This window comes from Schistocerca piceifrons, chromosome 6 (genome assembly GCF_021461385.2).
Source record: "Schistocerca piceifrons isolate TAMUIC-IGC-003096 chromosome 6, iqSchPice1.1, whole genome shotgun sequence".
Classification (NCBI taxonomy): domain Eukaryota; kingdom Metazoa; phylum Arthropoda; class Insecta; order Orthoptera; family Acrididae; genus Schistocerca; species Schistocerca piceifrons.
The window spans coordinates 247,233,779-247,247,246 of record NC_060143.1 but is presented as its reverse complement, the minus strand read 5'-3'; positions in this window follow the sequence as shown (position 1 = coordinate 247,247,246).

The window sequence follows — 13,468 nt, the reverse complement described above, 5'->3', positions numbered from 1 at the left end:
TGAGGAAATGGAATACCACAGACTAACACAAGAACGCCTAAATGCATTTCATACCTTCCCACCGTGAAACAGACGCAGTTCCGAGCGGAGAAATGAGAACAGAAGCCGAGAGCAGAATCTTGTAGGCTAGGAGACCCTACGACAAGGGCAAACACTTACATCGCCGGTCAACCGCCAAGAGCAGCCCCCATCCCTTGTTAAAAGATAGAGGCCTCGTGAAGAACAATATAGATCTTACGATAACCCTAAAAGGGCCACACCAGCTGCAAGTTTTAGCGTGAGACTAAACGCATCTCTGTTACGTAGCAAACAATAAAAAAACATTGCCCCACCACGAAAAGTATAACGTTTCTCATTGTATAGACAGAATTTTTGTAGGTGGAGCTTAAGGTTAACATTGACACCCTGATCGGTCAGTTGAAAACACAGCCACATACCTTTTTATTAAACCAACTTCGGTAAATTGTAGTAAAGAGAAATTCGTGAGAGTTGCTTCCGAGACGGCGAGGTGTGTGGAGCTGCGCCGCCCCCTGACGCTGACTAACCACCGACAAGGTAATGAACACACGCAATGCCGCATAAGAGCGCATAAGGCTTCACTCAGAATTGCAGAAGTCTCATCTGTTACATCCCCTTTCTACGTAATACTCGTTTCGATCGTCAATTAAACTTCGTGGTATTCACATTTGCTACTGGAAGTTAAAATCTGAAACGCGATGATTTTTCTGTTATATAATTATTGAGAAGCCACTGTAATTTACGACAAGTTAAATAAGTAATTAAAAACAATTGAGGGTCACTGTAAACTATTTTCGATAGTTTTCTCTTTTATGAAACTTAATTTAAACCTAGATTATAGATGTGATATGGTATAGGTCATCCTTCGATGCATTATAGAACTTGGAAACCCATTCAGGGAATATTCGTTCGCATTTTTGTTGAACGTAGTTGGTTTTTATTATCCTGTATTAAAATATTTCCTTGAGCTGACGCTGAAATCAATAAGTATTAGATTATATCATCGCTAGTCTCACTGAACCCTTCTGAACTCTACATGTCATGTGTGGTCTGGCGTCTCCTTACCAGCAACAGGTCCCAGTTTCAAACTAGTCCATTCCCTAAAAAATATGCTCAGAGCGTCGTTGAGCGAAAGTGGTAGGGAGACACGACTTAGAACAAACAGACACCATGCAGAATGTTAGAAGTTTCAATCTCCCAGAAGTTTCAAATCTGTGACCACTCCGCTGCACACTGGAAATTCACTCTGGAAATAATGTTTTTCTGCAGACCTGATAGGACGTCGTGAGTGCACGGCAGCGGGGAGTGGCTTTCAGTGAATGAGCAGAAGAGCCAGTGCGAGTAATTAGGTTGACGCGCGGTGCGGCACGACGCCGCAGGCATTAATAACGCAGCGCTGTCACCGCCAGCGGCGACGCGCCGCGGCTGCCGAAGACGCTGCAAAAACAAGGCCCGGCCGCTGGCAGCTGGAGCAGGAACTGGAAGCTCGAAGCATGCTCCGGAAGGAGGCGGAGGAGGAGCACGCCACGCGCCAGGTCGATAGCGCGCCAAACGGCCTGTTAGCCGGCCTGCCGCCGCTCGTCCTAATGACTCCGCCGGCGAGCGTGCGTCGCAGGTCAGCTCCGCAGAGCGACTCGTGTCCTGCGCTCCTCTCCAGCTGTCAGTTCTGCCTCGTACCTGACCGTAGTAAGCGACTAGCAACGGAGTGGTGCAACCTCATCATGGCTCTAAAAAAGTTTAGTGAGCCGTTAATGGCTATTTCACTATACAGCGTGAAATGTATTTAAACTGACAAACTCTGGGAGGTTGTAGAGGACATCAAAACAAATATTTTTCCCTAATGTCATTTTCCCCTATGAGGAGTATTTAAACCGGTAGAGGAAGATTTCTCTGGTGGCAAATTAATTAAACCAACAAACACTTTTCCATTTTTTTATGACCAAGACACAACACATTAACACAACCCAGTTTCAATTACAGCAGATTTTCAAAAATGCCTCGATTGAGACGTAAACAAAGATTACACCGTCGGATCATGTTCTGTCTGAGACGGGCAAAAACCCCAGGAGTATCCTGAATTGTTCCTGTTGCTGCTACTACCCGGGCAACCAGATCCTCTTCTGATGCAACAGGAGTTGAATAAACAAGGTTGCGCATCTCTCCACACACAAAAAGTCCAGAGGGGACACATCTGGGGATCGAGCAGGCCGTGGCACAGGACCACCTCTGCCAATCCACTTTTGTGGGAACCGTCGGTCCAGGAATCGACGCACACGACGACTGAAATGCGTAGGCGCCCCGTCATGTTGGAACCACATGCGTTGTCTTGTAGGGAGCGTGACGTCTACCAGCAATTCTGGCAATGCTCTGGCGAGAAAATTGTAATAGTGACTGCCATTTAATGGCCTAGGTAGCTGATACGGCCAAATTAAACAGTCCCCAACAACACCGACCCTCGCATTAACGAAGAACCGCACTTGATGAGCGCTAGTAACTGTGGCATGAGGGTTATCCTCAGTCCAAACATGCGAATTGTGCATGTTGAAGACTCCATCACGCCCGAACGTTGCTTCAGCGGCAAACAACACAGAGGATGAAAATCTAGGATGCATTTCACGCTGTTCCAGGTACCACTGCGGAAACTCTACTCTGGGTGGATAATCAACTGGTTCCAGGTTGTGTACACGCTGTAAGTGAAATGGACGTAACAACTGCTCTCGAAGGACTGTTCTTACATTCATCTGATTCGTCCCCATGTTACGTGCAATTGCACGAATGCTGATTGAAGGATCCCGCTCCACATGCTGCGAGACATCTCCCTCAAATTGCAGCGTTCTTACCGTGCGACGGCGTCCCTGTCCAGGTAATCTGCTAAATGACCCGGTCTCAGGCCGACGTTGGTACACAGCAGCATAGGTCGTATAATGCGGGATACGGCGATTAGGATATTGTTGTTGATAAACCCGCTGTGCAGCTCGTCCGTTGTGGTGCGCTACGTAGTATGCACCAACCTTATCAGTGTACTTACCCCATATGTATCGCTCCATTAGTAAACAGAGACAATGCACTACTACACTGGTGGACAGCACTTGCCTACAACTGAAGATCGTAATACGGCCTCTAACAACTGAAGACCGTAATACGGCCTCCACCGGTTTAAATAATCCTCATAGGAAAAAATGACATAACGAAAAAATATTTGTTTTGATGTCCCCTACAACCTCCCAGAGTTTGTCGGTTTAAATACTTTTCATCCTGTATGCGCTGCACTGTGTTCTTCATAAGATCAACCATAATATGCGAGGGTGTTCAATAAATAAAGCAACTCATTTCTTTTCTGAAAGCAGATTAGTTCTATTTAGGATACCAGCATACTATACTACTTGAAATGCCCTGCTTAACCCGCAGGAAAGAACAAAAAAAAAAAAATGGTTCTGAGCACTATGGGACTTAACAGCTATGGTCATCAGTCCCCTAGAACTTACAACTACTTAAACCTAACTAACCTAAGGACAGCACACAACACCCAGTCATCACGAGGCAGAGAAAATCCCTGACCCCGTCGGGAATCGAACGGAAGCACGCTACCGCACAGGAAAGAACAGATATAATTAATTGTGGAAAGGGGCCAAAATAAGGGGCTGTCAGTTACACTCGAACATACAACTTTACTATTTGATCAAATATTACAAGGGCCCAAAAAAATTTCTTAAACACACAGCTTTAGTCTTTGGGACTTAATTACCGGCTGAAAGCCACTTTAATTTAAAAACGGTGTAAGTGGTCCATGATTAACGAATTTGTTGCTAGTGCACTTGAGCAGATGTAATTTCGATGGATTGCTCACGCGCTGCCTTCGATATGTAAGCTATAAGAGAACCTCAGACCAAAGAGCAGTGTTGTACGCAGTAGGAACTGCGTGGTAGTAGGAGTAAGTAGTTGCTAGCAGTTTGGTGTATGGAGTTGGCTGGGCCGGTCGTGGTGAGCAATGGCGTTGCCTGAGCGTCGTAGTATAAGGTAAAAGCAGCCTCGCGCATATGTACTATTGTTATATCAAGTCCCATGTAAATGTTTTTAGAAAAATCTCTTAATAATAATCTTTCCTATAAAAATTAACTTTTGACAATTATTCATCTCAATTTAAAGAATTTATTAATTTCTCCAATCCATGGTCATCTCGATTACTGAAAAAGAAAAATCAGTTGTTTCCTTTTATACATGACAAATCTATCGGCCAGCATTGCACTGGGCTGCGCCAAACAAATTTCTTATAGAAGCAGATATGTATATGCGTTATCCGGCGACCTTAATGAGGTAAGAATTTTCAGTTTATTCAGTACGATCTTTCAGGGCCATGACGCGGCACTGCTGACGTCCAAATTTAGCAATTTAGATTCACAATCAGTTAATTATTGAAAGGTTATAAGTGAACCACAATTTTATTGAGAGATTAGTCACATTGTATTATTGGTAGGTTATGGAATAATAAACTGTTGCTAGGTTACGCTAAATGTGAATGCTATATACATATTATTTTTACTGTTGGGAGGTTACAACAGCTGAAGGCCAGTAACTTAAAACGCAAGTATAATCAGAAATTTGAAAGGCAAGCCTTATGTTAAAACAGTTATTTAGTTAGGATGAAGTAAACAAGTTAAATTCAAATCGGCTGAAGGCCGAAGACTTAAAAATTCAAAAAAAAATTTAAATGCCGAGGGGCTTACATGAAACAGTACCTTAAACTAGGCTGAAGACCTTAAAACAACTCTAATTTAAAACCCAAAACCGGCTAGAAGCCATACAAGTACCAAAAACAAGAACAAATAAAAAAAAGGCAGTCCACAAGGGCGCCCAGAAATTCGAGGGTCGGCCTGTAATTCAAACGCTCGCTTAGGTGAGACAGGCAGTCGGGCCAACCATTCACGATCCGACGACAACCCAACCGACCGCCAGTCAGCGGACCCACCGACAAGATAACTTCCTCTTCACCCGACCAGGGCACAACACGAAGTTCAACGGAACAACGTAGAAGATATTGGCGCCGATAACCAATCCTCCACATCGTCCTGGACAGCAACAACACGATGAGGAAACTACACTGCCTGAAATTTACGTCAACGCCCACGGTAGATAACCGGAACGTTAACGGCCACAATGCAGAAGATTCCGCTGGTGCACTTCAATTCAGATAATCAAAAACAGTGAAATTCCTCCGGAGGGTGGCTAGAATTTTCGAACTTGAAAACTACATTGTTGCTCGTGGGAATATCCCAGCAGCCGACAACGAACTCCAAACGACACAATGTGAACAGTCTTGACTTGCTGGTAGGTTAAATGAAAACTCAACTTTCGTGTCCAGGGTCGGTGAGCCACGAACCTTGTGGCAATGGGAACAGCGCCACACACTCCGACACCGCACAGAGGCCGGCAGCGGGCCCCAGCCAAACTGCGCCCCGCCGAGAATTCCACACAGCTCCACGCCAACCGACCGGACTCCACAGAGCCAGTACGGCGACAACATTTAAAATAACTTCTCAGTCAAATCACACAAACTACACACAGTTTCAGGAACACTTGCACGAAGAACTATACAGTGCTAACGGCAGTGACTGTACAATAACAGGGACGAATCACGAATCGGCATACACACAGCCAACTCATAAACGATCGCCGGCGAAATACACGTTGTCCGGTAAGAAGACCGACCGACGATAAATCAAAGTCATACCCACTCCAATCATGTGTGTCGGCAACCGTCGGGCGACTCATGGCGGTCCAGACCTCACTGCTGCCGCGCTCCGACTGAACTCGTGCTATGTACCAACACAAACATTGCCTTGTCCGAACTCACTGCTGGCACGTTCCAACTGAATCGTCGACACACGACGACCGGGAAGTAATAGCAGTCCAGCACAGATAATACGGCAGGTCCTATATCGATAAGCGCTGCTGCTGCCGCTCACGGGCAGGCAAGGCAGCAACTCAGTGACACGAGTAACTGAAAATTAACATAACGAGGTGGCAGTACCGTAAAAACAATATGTAAAATAAGAAATGGCACGAACACGAGCCACACACGGCTCAGTACTCCTCACTCTACAGACTAGAAAACGCTAGTTTTTAACATAATCTCCATTATTGCGACAGCCTCGCGCCCTCTTACTAGGAGGACCTATGTGCCAGCATGGTACCATTCTCCTGGTCGATGTCGGAACCAACGTTTTGCTGCATCAATAACCTCCCCATCACACATGTACTGCTTTCTGCGAAGTGCATCCTTCATCGGGCCAAACAAATGGAAGGATAGACATTAAGGCTGTAGGCTGGATGAGAAAGAACAGTCCAGCGAAGTTTCGTGAGCTCCTCAGGGGTGCGCAGACTTGAGTGAGGCCCTGCATTGTCATGGAGAAAGAGAAATTCCTTTGAATTTTGGTGCCGACAGACACGCTGAACTCGTTTCTTCAGTTTTCTGAGGGTAGCGCAGTCCATTTCGGAGTTGATCTTAGCACCATGAAGGAGGACTTCCAAAGGAATAAACCCTTCTCTCCCAGAAGACCGTCGGCGCTTTGAAAATTTTCTTCGGAGGGGAGGTGGTTTGGCACCGCTCCATGAATTTCCGTTTTGTTTCCGCTTCGAAGTGATGAACCCATGTTTCATTGCCTGTGACGATGTTCGACAAAAAGTTGTCACGGCCAGGCTTGAAAAGTGCAACCAATTCCTCAGAAATGGTCCTTCTTTGCTCTTTATGGTTTTGAGTTAGGGGGCGAGAATCATAGTGGGAACGCACCTCGGAGTACCCCAACTGATGAACAGGGGTGTCAACATTACATGGAGACGTCTAGTTGAGTTGCGATGTGTTTGATCGTGGTCCATTGATCACCTAGAGTGAGAGTGTTCGCACGTTCCACCACTGCATGAGTCACAGCTGTATGGGGCTGGCTGGCACGAAGAATACTTATTTCGTGTGTGTGTGTGTGTGTGTGTGTGTGTGTACGAGAACTGCTCTATCACTTTGTAGCTGGATTTCCTAGATGTAAAGGTCAAAGGGTATTGTTCTCTTTATTTACTCTTAGTAGTGACTGAGGACTCTTTGTCCATCAGCCCATCTGTTATGATGGTTTCTACACGTTTTTGTTGGTTACTGTAGAGCATCGATAACCGCTCGTCTCACCCGAAACCGGTGCCTCGTTGTGGGGCAAGAGGTACGACGTAGTCCAAATGGCGTGCGTGGCGTGTGATCGGCCAAAGGCCATCAATGACGTCCAGGAGCTTAACGACGTCTTCCTGGTGGTGTCGTGGATGGGGGTCAGTGTAAGGTACTGGAACAAAGTCTCTCGTCTGAGCCCACCCAGTGGCTTTGAGAATGAGCCAAATACAGCGATTTTGCAACACCTATAGCTGTCTAATGTTTGTGTTGCCTCAGTAGGCGCAGCCAAATAACATGCAGGTACGTCTGTTCCTTGGGTTAGCTTAAGTTTTGTACTAACAGACATATAAAAGCTAGCGAACACGGGGTACAAATAGTGTATTAGGTTTATCCTTGAAGTGTAATTTTTTTAATCAATTATGACTCCCAAATAACGGACGTGATCAGTCGAATTGACTGGAAAGCTGTTTATAACCAGGCTGTCATAAACGTCAGGTCGTTTGGTGAACTGTAGCGTGCTGGAGCGTCGTCCGTTTATCTTGACACAGATGTGCCATTCTTGCAGGAAACTGTCTAAAATCTTGATAAAGTAGTGTAGTATCGAGCACAAGGCATGACGTTGGACTATCAGATTTTCCTCCCACACTCTCTCGGGGAAGCAACCGCAGTGTAGTTCGATTGACTCATTTTCTGTGCTGCATATTCTGTAAAGCGCAGTAGTTGAATTTCCGCCGATAGTCTCGGTTGAAAGGCGAATTTTCTTCCTGATGATGATGGGTTGTCGAAGTCGTTTTCAGATTATTCTTTCGAGGACAATTGACAAAGTAGGTAATAATTTGATGGACCGACGATTTGTCGGTAGGCTAAACTGCTTCTGTGGCTTGGGATTCGGTAAAAGGCGAGGTATTTTACAAGTTGCTGGGAAGTAATTCAGTTGAAGACGATTATTGAAGATCCTCGCGGTGAGCACCAATGGCTTCCACGGCAGTAGTTTGAGTTTTTCGTGATGCAATCAGGTCCTGGGGCTGAATGTGATCTGAGGTTGCAAATGATAGCCCTGACGTCCTCTGGTGTTGTCGGAAGACGTTCATCCCTTCGTACAGCTTGTCTAATGTCCTCTGCCTGGTGGGTAACCCAGTTAGTTTCTTCGTCTATGACGTCCTGCGCGTTTTGTACCATATAGGTTTAGGCGAACAGTTCTGCCTCTCCTAGGGGCTCGCACATGTGAGCTGTTGTGCCCTGAATGGCTAGTTTGGTTGGTCGTGGGCTACAGAGTGCCTGTACTAGTTTCCACTCATTCCTAGACTGAAGTATCGGCATAGCCATTTTGTCCTCCCTGACTTCTATTCTACTTTCCACCACACGACATTGTTGTTCTCTTGAGAGGCGTTTCAGTTTCCGTTTCTGCTCCGGGTTCCAGAAACGTTGCCATCATTTGTGAATGCTGTTTTTAAGAAGCATCAAGTCTTGGAGTAGAGAAGAGAATTCGTCGTAGTGCCAAGCGTGAATTTCGATGGTTTGGATGCTTGGCAAAAGGCCCACTTTATCTTCCCAGAGAGCATAGTAATAGACGCTTTAAGAAGATCAGTAGTAGATAGGTCTGAAGTGGGGCTGACACTGCTGTTGAGAAATGCCTTCTAGCGGTCCCAGTTGGTGGTCGTTCTTGTAGATGAACTTACATGAGCCATTGATTTAGTTAGTTTGCCAGTCACTGGGTGTTGGTCAGAAGTCAAATCATTTATAGTCTTATGCTGGGCTACAGTCGAAGGTTTCTAAGCATAAAAGTGTCTAGAACGCCTAGCCATTGGTGAGGATTTGATGGACTATGTATGGGGTCATGTGGACCAAATGTTATAGTATCTAAGCGTTCCACCAGTGCTTGTAGTCTGTTTCCCCTCGGGTTGTTTCTTCGGGAGTTCCAACCGAAATGCTTTGCGTTTAGATTTCTGCATAATAGTATCGTCTCATAGAGATTGAGAATGGCAGGCTGGTCATCTTCTTCAAATGTTTGTTGCAGACTAATGTATGCTGCAACGAAGGTGACGTTGCGTGTTGAGTAGATATTGTCACCACCGTCGCCTCCAGTGATGTAGGCTGAGGTAGTACTGTAGGTGTATGTTGCGATCGAACGTCGGAGAAAGATAGCTGTACTACCACTAAGATCATTAGCACAGCCCGTCCGATATCCAGTCACGTTCTTCAACTCGAACTTCCGGGTAGGCCAGGGATGTGTTTCTGTCAGAAAAAAATATATCGACCTTGAATCTAGTGATAAAATCCTCCAGTTCTGGCTCCCTAGATAACAATCAATTGGCGTTGTACATAGAAAATGTTATGTCATCTCTCCATGATTCCCTACTGGTCATTCTCAGTCTCAAGGCGCCGTTGTGAAAGGTAAATGGTTTGGAAAGAATGCCTTGTGCAGCATTGAACTGTTGAAACGTTTCTTGAATGATGGCGAGGATGTTCTTCCATTGTAGTGTTGCCAGGAAGCCTCTTATACTTGGAATATCTCCTTGAGGTCTGAGAAATCAGAGGTGGCTTGAGTAGATGTAGAGGCGTCCGCCAGTTGTTCGATGAGCGTTGCTGCTGCTGGGCGTGCAGTGGAGGTTGTCCTTGTCGGCATTGTGGCGAATTCCATGGCTTTACTGAGATGTGGTGGAGAAGCAATAGTGACTGGCCATGCGCCGTGTATATTCATAATGTTTCCTGGAATGTGGGACATCCTTTCCATGTGTCGAGATATTCGCCTACACAACTGAAGCACTTAGACTTTCTGGGTCTTCATCTTTGGCAGTCCTTCGAGAGATGGTGTCCTGTAAATTTCACGCATCTTGCTAGGAAGTTGCAATAATGCGCTGAATGAAAGTAACGAGGGCATCATTTACATTGTGGTTGTCCTTGGTTTGGTCTGTAAGTTTCAACTTGAATCTTGCTGTCCTTCAAGGGTTTGATATCATAGACGGGTTCGCTGGTCGGCACAGCCAGGAGTATGACGTAATGAACGGGTTGTGAAATTAGTTTAACAATTTCATTAGTACGTGATTTGTATTGATGCATTGATGCAGTCTGAATTCCAGTGGAGTTAAGTTCTTTCTCCTGTTCCTCCCCTGGTATCTCAGCTCGTAAGTATCTGACTACGTCTTATGTGATTGATGTGTAAAGAAGGGGATCTTCACTTCCTGGAAGAAGCGAAATCCTATTCGTTGATCAGACGGTGTATCAAAATGGTATTACTCACCCAAAATTATTTTTCTCCGATGCGTTAAATGAAAAATTGTTTCAATCAATGTTCTTTAACATCATTGGGTAGTTCTTGCTAGGGTGTACGTTTTATATTTCCCCACAGATATAGGAGATACGGGGTAGAGGTTAAATATTTTGAATGGAATCATGTACATTTTATTCAAGAATTCACTTATTCTCTCCAAGAGCTCTTCAAAAATGTATCACAATACACCATTTTTGTCAATAAAACATAGTTGAGCAAACGATAAAGAGTACACAGGCTGAGAAGAAACCGAGCTTTTTACGTACCCAGTGTAGTGCTGTAGTTAAGGTATGGGTATTGCTTATGATTTCCGACTCATGTAAACACATTGTTGCTTTAGCGTACAGTACACTGCATGCCAGTGTAGTCGTGCATCAGAGTAACTTATTAACTCCATGGCAGTAGTACATATTGCGAATGCAGTTTGTGTAAAGGTGTATGATGTACTCCCATGACGATAAGGTGGACAGGTGGAAATGTTGCTGATATACGGAGAAAGAACGTTCATAGGGAGCAATTTAGTAACATGCATTTTTATGTTCAGTACTGTTATATAAAATAATCATTGTTATGTTATTACGTCAGTCTTGTACTCCACTGTATGTAAATGTATCCTAATTTGCAATAGGCGGGCAAAATTCTGTTAAGGCAACCACTGCACAGCAAACTATTCCCTTACAGGCCACCGCCTTCTCACTGTTCGTTTGGTCGTCTCATTTCTCGTCTATGTGAAACGGGAAGTTCAAATGCAAGACGTAGAACACGAACAGACGGAACTTCTGAAGTCGTGAATCCTCGAGCCAGCACACGACGAATCGATCTGGAAATCAAGTTTAATTCGCATTCTGCAACGTCACAAATTGCATCCTTGCCATGTTAATCTACACCAAGAACTTAACGGAAATAACTTGAGCAATAGGGTTCAGTTTTGTCAGTTCGTCTCAGCAACAACTTTCGACTAATCCCAATTTCTATATGTAGAAATAGTCATTAACCACGCATGTCCCGGGGAACACCGACATCAAGACCTAATATATGAATGTTAATCTGACTGACATTGTTGTTAAAGTGAAAAAGTAGTGTGTCACCTCCCGAAGTCTGATCGCAATCTTATTTTACAGAAAAAAGTTTTCTTTGACTGTGCCAGTCTGTTTTTGATACTTTCCAGGCTATAACCATCATATGTAATGTTAGTTTCCAGATATGAATTTGTTTTACTTCTTCCACTGCAATACCGTTACCAACTTTTAATCATTAGCAAGTCATTAATCTTCTGTCTACTACAGTTACTCTTCTTCGACTTGCCTTAACTAATGTATCCTTCAACCATATTCAGTGCTAGTGTCTTGTCCATTTCTTTCATCAGGACTCTGAAGTCTTCCTTAAACCATTAATATGTAAAAGTTGTTTGCAACAGGGAACAATATGAATGTAAGATCAAGACAGAAATGCCTGGATGAAAAAGAGCGTAATGCAAGCATGCAAGCCGTATACCGAAAAAGCAATGGAGGAAATGAAAGGAAGATCGAACAGTGGGATTAAAATTCGACATGAAATGACATCACTGATAAGATTTGCTGATAACATTTCTACCTGACGTGGAAGTGGAAAAGAACTGGAGGACTTCCTGAATGGAATGCACAGCGCTGTGATCACTAACCACTGACTAAGAGAAAACCAAAAAAAGAAAAAAAAGCGTTAAGAAGCAGCAACAGTGAGATTAGTGAAAAATTTAACATCAAAATGGAGAACCACTCGATACACAGCTCCCTAGGAATTAAGAACGAATCAAAGAGGGCATAAAAAGCAGCATGGCAGAGGCATTCCTAACTCAGAGGGGTCTAGTGGCACAAACACAGGTCTTAATGTGAGGAAGAATATTTTTGGAACGTACCTTTGGAGCAGAGCACTGTTTAGAAACAAATCAGCCTTGTTTAAAAATGTGTCATGGACAGCGGGAAGATCAGGAAAGAAAAGGAAGGAAGCATCTGAAATGTTATGTTACAGACAGATGAACTTATAAATGAGCCTCTGTTCTAATGAACTGGTAAGAAAGTAGTATTGTACATGGAAAACACTGACTAAAGGAAGAACAGGGGGATACGACATGTGTTAAGATATCATAGAATTACTTCTGCGTATTAACGGGAGCCCTCAGCCACAAAGGCCAAAAATTGTATGGGCGTCAGAGATCCTAACGTACAGAACGAATAAATGACGAGCTACTCTGACATGATGAGATTGGCATGTAACAGCAAATAGTGATGCGACAGAACTATCCTGTTAGAAGATTGATGAAAAAGGATTACTGTGGCGAAATAAATAAAAAAAAGTTAAATTTATTGATTTTTTGAAAAGACGAAAAATTATGGATATGGAACTGGAACATTAGAATTTTTGAAAGGCTTTTTTATGGACTGTATTGACCGGCTTGAAAGCGGACAAATTCAGTGCTCCGTGAAATTTTGCCTGTAATGTAATTTACAATTCCGATTAACTACATTTTTGAATTCTACGTCATTGTAGATTTTATCAGAGTTCTCACTTTAGACGTAGAAATAGTCCTTCTTCCACAATATTAATTCATTAGTCGGCATCGATGTTCTTCTCTTTGTTGACCGTGTGTATCTTCCTAAGTCGGCATCGGTTTCCTTCACGAAGACGGTGGAAACAAGGGAATACAATGCTACGTCGCTTTAAATAATTCTCGTAAAACTTCGATACTTCTCACTATTTTTTTTATTCACAACACAATAAGACTTGCTGTGCTCGTCGCACAAACCATAAATACTAACAATATGGCTGCCTTTCCGCACACACCAAAAATTACGCCCATCGTCTACAAGGTAACAATCGAAAGTGTCTCTTAACTCCTTCATGGAGTATGAAACAAAAGAGAATCCAATGTAAACATTACAAAGATTATAATCTACATGCCTCTCAATTTAATCTTTGGCGCAGCCTTTAAGGTATTGTATGTCTCTGCGTCGGAATGTGTCATTACAACTGCCTCCCTACTGTATACTGTCACT